This window comes from Vespula pensylvanica, chromosome 14, assembly GCF_014466175.1.
Source record: "Vespula pensylvanica isolate Volc-1 chromosome 14, ASM1446617v1, whole genome shotgun sequence".
Classification (NCBI taxonomy): domain Eukaryota; kingdom Metazoa; phylum Arthropoda; class Insecta; order Hymenoptera; family Vespidae; genus Vespula; species Vespula pensylvanica.
In genome coordinates this window covers 4,178,761-4,186,260 of record NC_057698.1, presented here as the reverse complement: position 1 = coordinate 4,186,260, position 7,500 = coordinate 4,178,761, and the positions used below count along the sequence as shown (strand labels likewise).

The following is a 7,500-nucleotide window of genomic DNA, read 5'->3' as shown; positions in this document are numbered from 1 at the left end:
CATCATCATCATCATAATCATCATCATCATCATTATTATTATTAATGTTGTGGTTGTTGTTGTTGTTGTTGTTATTATTATTATTATTATTATTATTATTATTATTATTATTATTATTATTATTATTACGGGTATTGTTGTTGTTGTTGTCGTTGTTGTTGTTATTGTTGTTGTTGTTAGGCTTATGAATTATGATAAAAATCATGTTATATCAGCATTATGTAATTCTACCGTTGGTTTTTAAGTTCAGTTTTCAATGAATGACCAAACTTTAGATCGTTCATGGAATGAATGATACTCGAAATATTTATCTGCAAAAATCGTTTGAAAATGAGGATTGTTAAGAGGATTACTTTTTCACCAAGGATGAATCTTGTAAATAGAAATTGATCTTCGACTTGTATGAAAGCAGGTTAACGAGTTTTGTATTGTGGATTTTTTTTAAAAGCTTTCCTCTTTTGTTCTCTTTCTTATATATATATATATATATATATATATATATATATATATACAGGTTTATGTATATAGATCTTCAATGAATCTAGAGAAAGAATTCAGATCTTGCTCGATTTTCGTCTTATCCATTCTTTTTTTTTTTTTTTTTTTTTTTTTTTAACACTATCGACATGTTTCCTTTCAATGAAACTATTTTTCATTTTTAAGTTTCCCTATTTTAAATGTAATACATGACTAATCGTTAAAACTTGAATTCAAAGATATATCTCGGTCTAATGTAAGAAAAAAAAAGAATAAATGCATTAGATTATATAGGTCATCATCCATTCTATCAGTCTCCGAACATTAGTCACTTAACTTGGCCTTGCATCATGGATCATCTATTAAGATCATGATCTCTCAACTTCGAATACGTTGAGTGTGCATTAAATTTAATATATCTTGATATAAAATTTAACAAAAAGGAAAAAGAAAAATATATATATATAAATATATATATAATGTTTTATATATATAATATGTTATATATATATATTATATTATATTACATTACAGTACATTACATTACATTATTATTATATTATATTATATCATATTATATGGGTCACCCATCTTATCAAAGTATTCACATTAGTCGCTTAACATTGTCCTTGGATCATCGATCATAGTCTCGATCGTAATAGATCATGATAGATCATAAACGTCGTGCGCGCCTGAATATTAATAATTAATTTATGTATCTATGATCGGTTAAAACAAACTCTTAGTTAGTTCGAAAATAAGAGAGGGGGAGAGAGAGAGAAAGAGAGACAGAGAGAGAAAGAAAGAAAGAAAGAAAGAGAGGAAGAAAATGAAGGAAACAAGATAAAGAAAAGGAAAAAGAAAATATATGTGGTTGTGTTCACGTTTAACACTAGTAGTTAAAGTCTCGAGTAAGGCGTCGAATGGCGCGACGAAGACGAAGACGAAGACGACGACGACGACAACGACGACGAAGACGAAGACGACGAAGACGATGGCGACGGCGACGGCGACGGCGACGATGACGGTGACGGTGACGGCAACGGCGTTTCGTTGTTCGTCGTGCATCGTGTGTTTCTTGGACGACGTCCAGCTTTGGTATCTCGAGTAAGACTGCGCCGATTCGACGGCTTGCCCCCTTGATTCTTTAATGCCACGATCCCTAAGGAACTATTCTCTTGGCTTCGAATCAACGAAAGACGACACACAAACACATAGATACACGCACACACAGTTGCATAAACACTTTCGCCTCTGTGTTGCTTAGATTAATCGCAACGAGAGATTCCGATTCGTGATGTGGAAACAATCTCAACATTTTTCTTCTGTTTTTACTCTTCTTCTTCTTCTTTTTCTTTTTGTTTTTTCTTTTCTTTGTTTCCTTTTTTCTTTTCTCTCTCTCTCTCTCTCTCTCTCTTTCTTTTTTCTTTCATTCTCATTTTTTTCTTTGCGATAAAAAAAGGGGTTGACGGCGAATAGGGTAGAAAGAGTAAAGAGAAAGAAAAATCAAACGAATTATCAAGATATTATTCTTTATTACAAAATCTACGATCTCGAATTGAAAATCTTGCCTTGAAGTAGAAAAGAATTTTAATCGTTTGCACGTTGAATATCATCTGTAATCCGAAGAACAAGTAGAACGATTAAAAGTGAATCGTAAAGCAAACGAGCTCGTGAGAGTCTCCTTAAATCCCTGATTACTGTGTCATAACTTGCTCGTCACTCTGATTGTTCGGAGCTTCATTTATGATTCGTTCAATTTGATGAAGATAAATATTCTTTCTTTTTCCTCTGCTTCTTTCTTTTGCTTTTTTTTTTTCCTCTTTTTCACTTTTTTTTTTGCGGGACGATGCTAACTCTTCAACATTTCGAGATAAGATTCTTATCGTTCGTATGCATATATACATATGTATTAGATTGATCAGTAAGAAAAGTTTTTTACTAAAAATTCCGACATATATTTGTTCGCTAACCCGAATGATATTTAGAAATACTGTATATACTTATAACACTAATATAAGATTAGTATATTACAATATTAATCTTATCTATTTCAATATAAAATATTGCACATTTGGATATTTATTTATTAGAGAAATTTTAGAGTATAAATATAATAAAAGAAAATGATATTTATTTAAAATATTTATTAAAAACAATGAACGATATCGCTGTGTTTTATGTATATATATATATATATATATATATATATATATACATATATTAATATATATGTATATATACATATATAACGTTAATAATTTTAATGATACTTATTAGCTAATTGAATTAATTTATGATTGGTGAATTATATCGACTTTATCTGATCTTGATGAAAACCTTTCGAAAATGGTAGTCTTCGATCGTCATTCATTAACTTAGGTATTCGCTAAACGACTCAATACTAAAAACGAGGTCTCGGTGGGCACGCGAGTGCATGCAAATTTTTCTTACACTCAACCTCTAGTCTCTATATCTCAAGCCGTAAAGTCAAGGTTTTGCATGTCGCCTCGTTTTCGCGTGACGTAGATGCCGGGCTTTGCCTTTTCTAAGCTTTTCGATCCTTTGAAATTCATTTTGTAGGTATGTAAGAAGTCACATTGTTGAAACTCGTCCGATCTCGATTCGTTCTTTTACTCCATTCCCCTTTCTATCTTTCTTTTTTTTCGTTAAACGATAATTCTTTCACATAATTTTCGTTTACATTTTTTTTTTTTTTACTTTTAATATATTCTCACGTAATTGCAACGACGACGTATATTAGATTAGATTAGAAATATACAATACGATTGATATCCCTTTGATATACTTTATTTGTTTAGAAAAATTATAAAGAAAAACTTTTAATATCATCTTCGTCGGAATTGTAATAGTTGTTAAGTAATAAACTACTCGTTATCGATGATTAATGAAACGTTATCTTAGTTAAGATACTCTTCTACTTTTCATACTTTCGTATAACTTATTTCTATGAAGTTTGATACTTTTTAGAAAAATTCAAATTTTCATTTATTAGATTCACCTTGTTTGATATGTATACTATTTCGTAAATAATTTCAATTATTTGTTACTTAATTTTATCATTATCATCATCATCATCGTCATCGTCATCAGCTAAATACAGAATGTAAAATAAAGCAGAGAAAGAGAGAAGAAAATTTTGATTAATTCGATTTGGGAAAACACATTTAATCGCGATTAGAGATATAATGAAAGAGAATTCATTTTTAATCGTAGAAATTTGTCCGTCCGATTTATCGATCCTATATCCAATCGTTCATTGGAATTATCTAATCTGCTTTTAATGAGAAATAAATGAAGAGAAAAAAAAAAGGAAAAGAGAAAAAAGAGGAAAGAAAGAAAAAAAGGAATGCCTCTGCTATAAAAATTAAGAATGATAATTTTTAAGAAGTGATCATCGTTTCTTTTTTTAATGATCGAACGAACGATCAAAATAAATGTTTTTCTATGTTCAATTCAAACATAGCATGGTATAAAAAAGCCATGAGAAGAGTAAGTTGGTGCAGGTCACCGAGCTGGTCGCTGACCCTCACTCGCTTGCAAGCTCTTGTATAATAAACCAAATTCGATCGTATGTCCGACGACGTTGGTAGAACTCTTCCTAGATCTCTCAACGGGTTTATGCGTTTTATCGAAAGAGAAGAGAAAAGTGTATATATGAAAAGTGTATATACGTATGTGTTGTTGCGTACACATACACACACATATATATATATATATATATATACACAAATATAAGACATGGACGTATATATACGATACAAAATATAACGCAAAGCAGAAAATGTTGAGCTACTTTCTCTACATCCCTTTCTTTTTTTTTTTTTTTCATTTTCTCTTTTTTTTTTTTTTACGATACGTTTCTTTTCCTTTGATATCATTCTATATGATATATGTAGTTATCTAAGTATATACATACATATAGTATATGCCTTAGTATCGAGCCAAAGTAAGTACCTTGGTACCTTTGCCTAGATACGTCTGGTAGCTCACTTTTACTTCCATAGCTACGGATTAGCGTATTTATAATGCATTTGCAAGCATATCTTATATGTTTGCAGTAACGATGTTATCCAAGTAACCGAGTATTACATATGTGCACGCTCATTTAGACTTGCTAATATACTACCACACATATTTTCACGTCTTTACTCTATCGTTCCCTTTTCGTTGCCTTCCCTTTTTAAAAATTATAACGATCTCTTATTTGTTGTTGTTGTTGTTGTTGTTGTTGTTCGGGAAAGGAGGTAAAGAGTAGGATCTTCTTATCGTTCTCTATTATTTTTTTTTTACTTTTCCAAAAATAGACATTTACGAAATATGTATGTAGATATATGTAAGTAGAGAATATTGTTAGATAAAGACAGACAGAGAGAGAGAGAGAGAGAGAGAGAGAGAGAGAGAGAGAGAGAGAGAAAAGAAATAGAAATAGAAAAGGAAAAGAAATGGAAAGTTCGACGCGAGCCCTTCGAAGGGCACGTGCTTTAAAGTGTTCACGCTATATACGATAACGGAATACTTGCCGCGCTTAATGCGCTTTTGAATCGTTGAGTTATCGCGTGCTCGCGATGAATGAAAAGCACCCGTTAAATATAGTCACCGAGTTAGAATTAGAACAGAGTCTCGAAGCCAAGGAAGGAACGTTTTTATATATGTGTACATACATATATAATATATATATATATATATATATATATATATATATATGATATGCATATATGATATATATATATATTTATGTATATATACATATAATATATATATATATATATATTTATGTATATATGTATCTTGCGTGTATATGAACGTTCGCGTTCTCGCGGTAGTGCCACCCTGTCAGACGTCGCGTATATCGGTGTTATATATCGAGCGACCGGCTTATCGGCTTCGAGAATCCATGTTTACGTTTGCGTTTTATGCTGACAAGTGCGTGTACGATTAGAACGACATTATATGTTAGTCTGATAGCAGGTCAATTCGCTCTTGTCTAGCGCTAAGTATTTTCTCCTCTCGTTCTTCGTCTTTTCTTCTTCGTTTGTCGTCTAAGAGATAACGGATATTACATTTTTATCGTTTCAAGAAAAATTCGTATTTCATGATTTCGATTGGTTCGGATAAATGAAATACAAAAGATGTATTTATTATGGAATACCTAACTATTGCTTCTTTTTTTTTTCTTTTTTTCTTTTTTTCTTTTTTTCTTACCTAGATAATGTACGTAGCGACTAATCAACGATTGAATTAATGAATAAATGAATACATGAATGAATTAATTAAGTAATTGGGGAGAGGTAATGTGGATTTAATTAATAATTTAATAGGATATAAAGGAGAAAAATTGTATGCTGTTTTTTCTCTTTTTTTCTTTTGGGAGAGACAAAGGGGAAAAGTAGGTGTGATGAAATTAATTCGTTGTGTCTCTTGCGTTTGATATTTTCTATCAGTAGATTAAAGAAAGTTTGTCGAAAGAAAAGAAAAGAAAAGAGAGAGAGAGAGAGAGAGAGAGAGAGAGAGAGAGAGAGAGAGAGAGAGAGAGAGAGAAACAGTATTATCTGAGAATGTTCAATCAGTAATTGTATCGCATACATTCGCCGATTATCCTATCGCAGAAAATATTCCAGAATAATAAATGTGCGATAATTAATTGCCACTTACGCGGTTTACTATCTCTCCGGTCATTATTCACTTAACGATCATTTTTTAATGGACGAATCAGTAAAACCACAATTTTTGCTTACATTCTTCGGTCGAATGCAAAGTCGATTAGCGTGAGACCATTTCTTCTTGGATTAAGATAACTCGAATATAAAATAAAACCTCCCCTTCATCTCTTCTTCTTCCTCTTTTTCTTTTTCTTCTTCTTCTATTTTCCCCCTTTTCTCTTCCTCCCCCCCCCCTTTTTTTTTTTAATTTCGTCCCGATCGAATCGAATAATCGAATACTTTTTCGTAACGCGCAAGAGCTTTCGCATGCGATCATCAACGTTAACTTCATATTTTATACATCCCCTTTAGTAACTTATGCGACCGTGAAATTAATGTCTATATTTATCAGCGTACTTAGCGAGGGAAAAGAAAAAAAATCCTCCTGAAAGAGAACAAGCGACCAAGCTGGCGAGCTGCTACATATCTAGCTAGGTAGCTAGCTAACTAATTACCTAGCTAAATTTTTTTTTAAATAACCAGCAAAATTTATTAGGAGAAACTCGTTGAAAAATTTAGATTCGAATTTTTTCACGAGTTACACCGTGCTAATTCTTTTTTCTCTTTTCTTTTTTTTGAATTTTAACGTTGGACAAAAAAAAAAAAGGAAGAAAGAAAAACGTGGAAAAGAAAATCATGATATTACGGTGCTCAACGCGACGAATCGCACGTGTTTTCTTCCTTTATTATTATTATTATTTTTTTTTTTCTACGTCTTCGCACGGCTCGCGCGATAAAAGGGAGCATGAAAGAAGGGAGAGATACGAAGTTAAGGTAAACCTTGTTTGTAACAACCTGCTAACGCGATGCTCGAACGCGCACCCTTTGTTTAACCGGCATGACAACTTTGCGATACGTAAGCGAGGGCTAACTTGCGGAAAATGTATTCAATCAAAAGGAATTTGCGAAACGAACGACGACGTTGATGATATGGAACGTCGTTTATAAAGATAAGATCTATCTCGATGCGATTGATAATTCCAACATTTTTTTTTTCCCTTTTCTTTTTTTCGTTAATTTCTCTCTTCTTTCTCTCTACTTTCGAAATATCGAACGTTCGAAAAAAAAAGATGATATTGATCTTATTAATAATAATAATTTCAAACGAATTTCAATCGTATATAATTTATGGTTTATAGTTAACCGTATATAATTCAAAACGAATTTTCATGAAAAAGAAAAGAAAACAAAGAAAGAAAGAAAGAAAGAAAGAAAGAAAGAAATTTCGGCCTCTAGGAAAATGTTCCTATATAAAATGACGAAATACGATAGGTATATAAAATGATAAATATGAACTCTT

The 7,500-nt window shown here is 31.6% G+C and overlaps 1 protein-coding gene and 1 long non-coding RNA gene across 11 annotated transcripts in view; one reads left to right on the top strand and one right to left on the bottom strand.

The window, feature by feature from the left end:
- Positions 1–7,500, bottom strand: part of LOC122634230 — a 28,070-nt gene that overhangs the window by 6,405 nt on the left and 14,165 nt on the right. The window lies entirely within an intron of this gene.
- LOC122634225 (myocyte-specific enhancer factor 2) overlaps positions 1–7,500 on the top strand; it is a 57,408-nt gene that overhangs the window by 36,934 nt on the left and 12,974 nt on the right. Inside the window, exon 1 of one of the 10 annotated variants that reach the window (XM_043822950.1) lies at positions 1,558–1,584. The exons of the other annotated variants lie outside the window; for them this stretch is intronic. The gene's annotated coding sequence lies outside the window, so the exon portion shown is untranslated. Of the gene's footprint in view, positions 1–1,557; positions 1,585–7,500 lie in introns of those variants that run through there. 10 annotated transcript variants of the gene reach the window in all.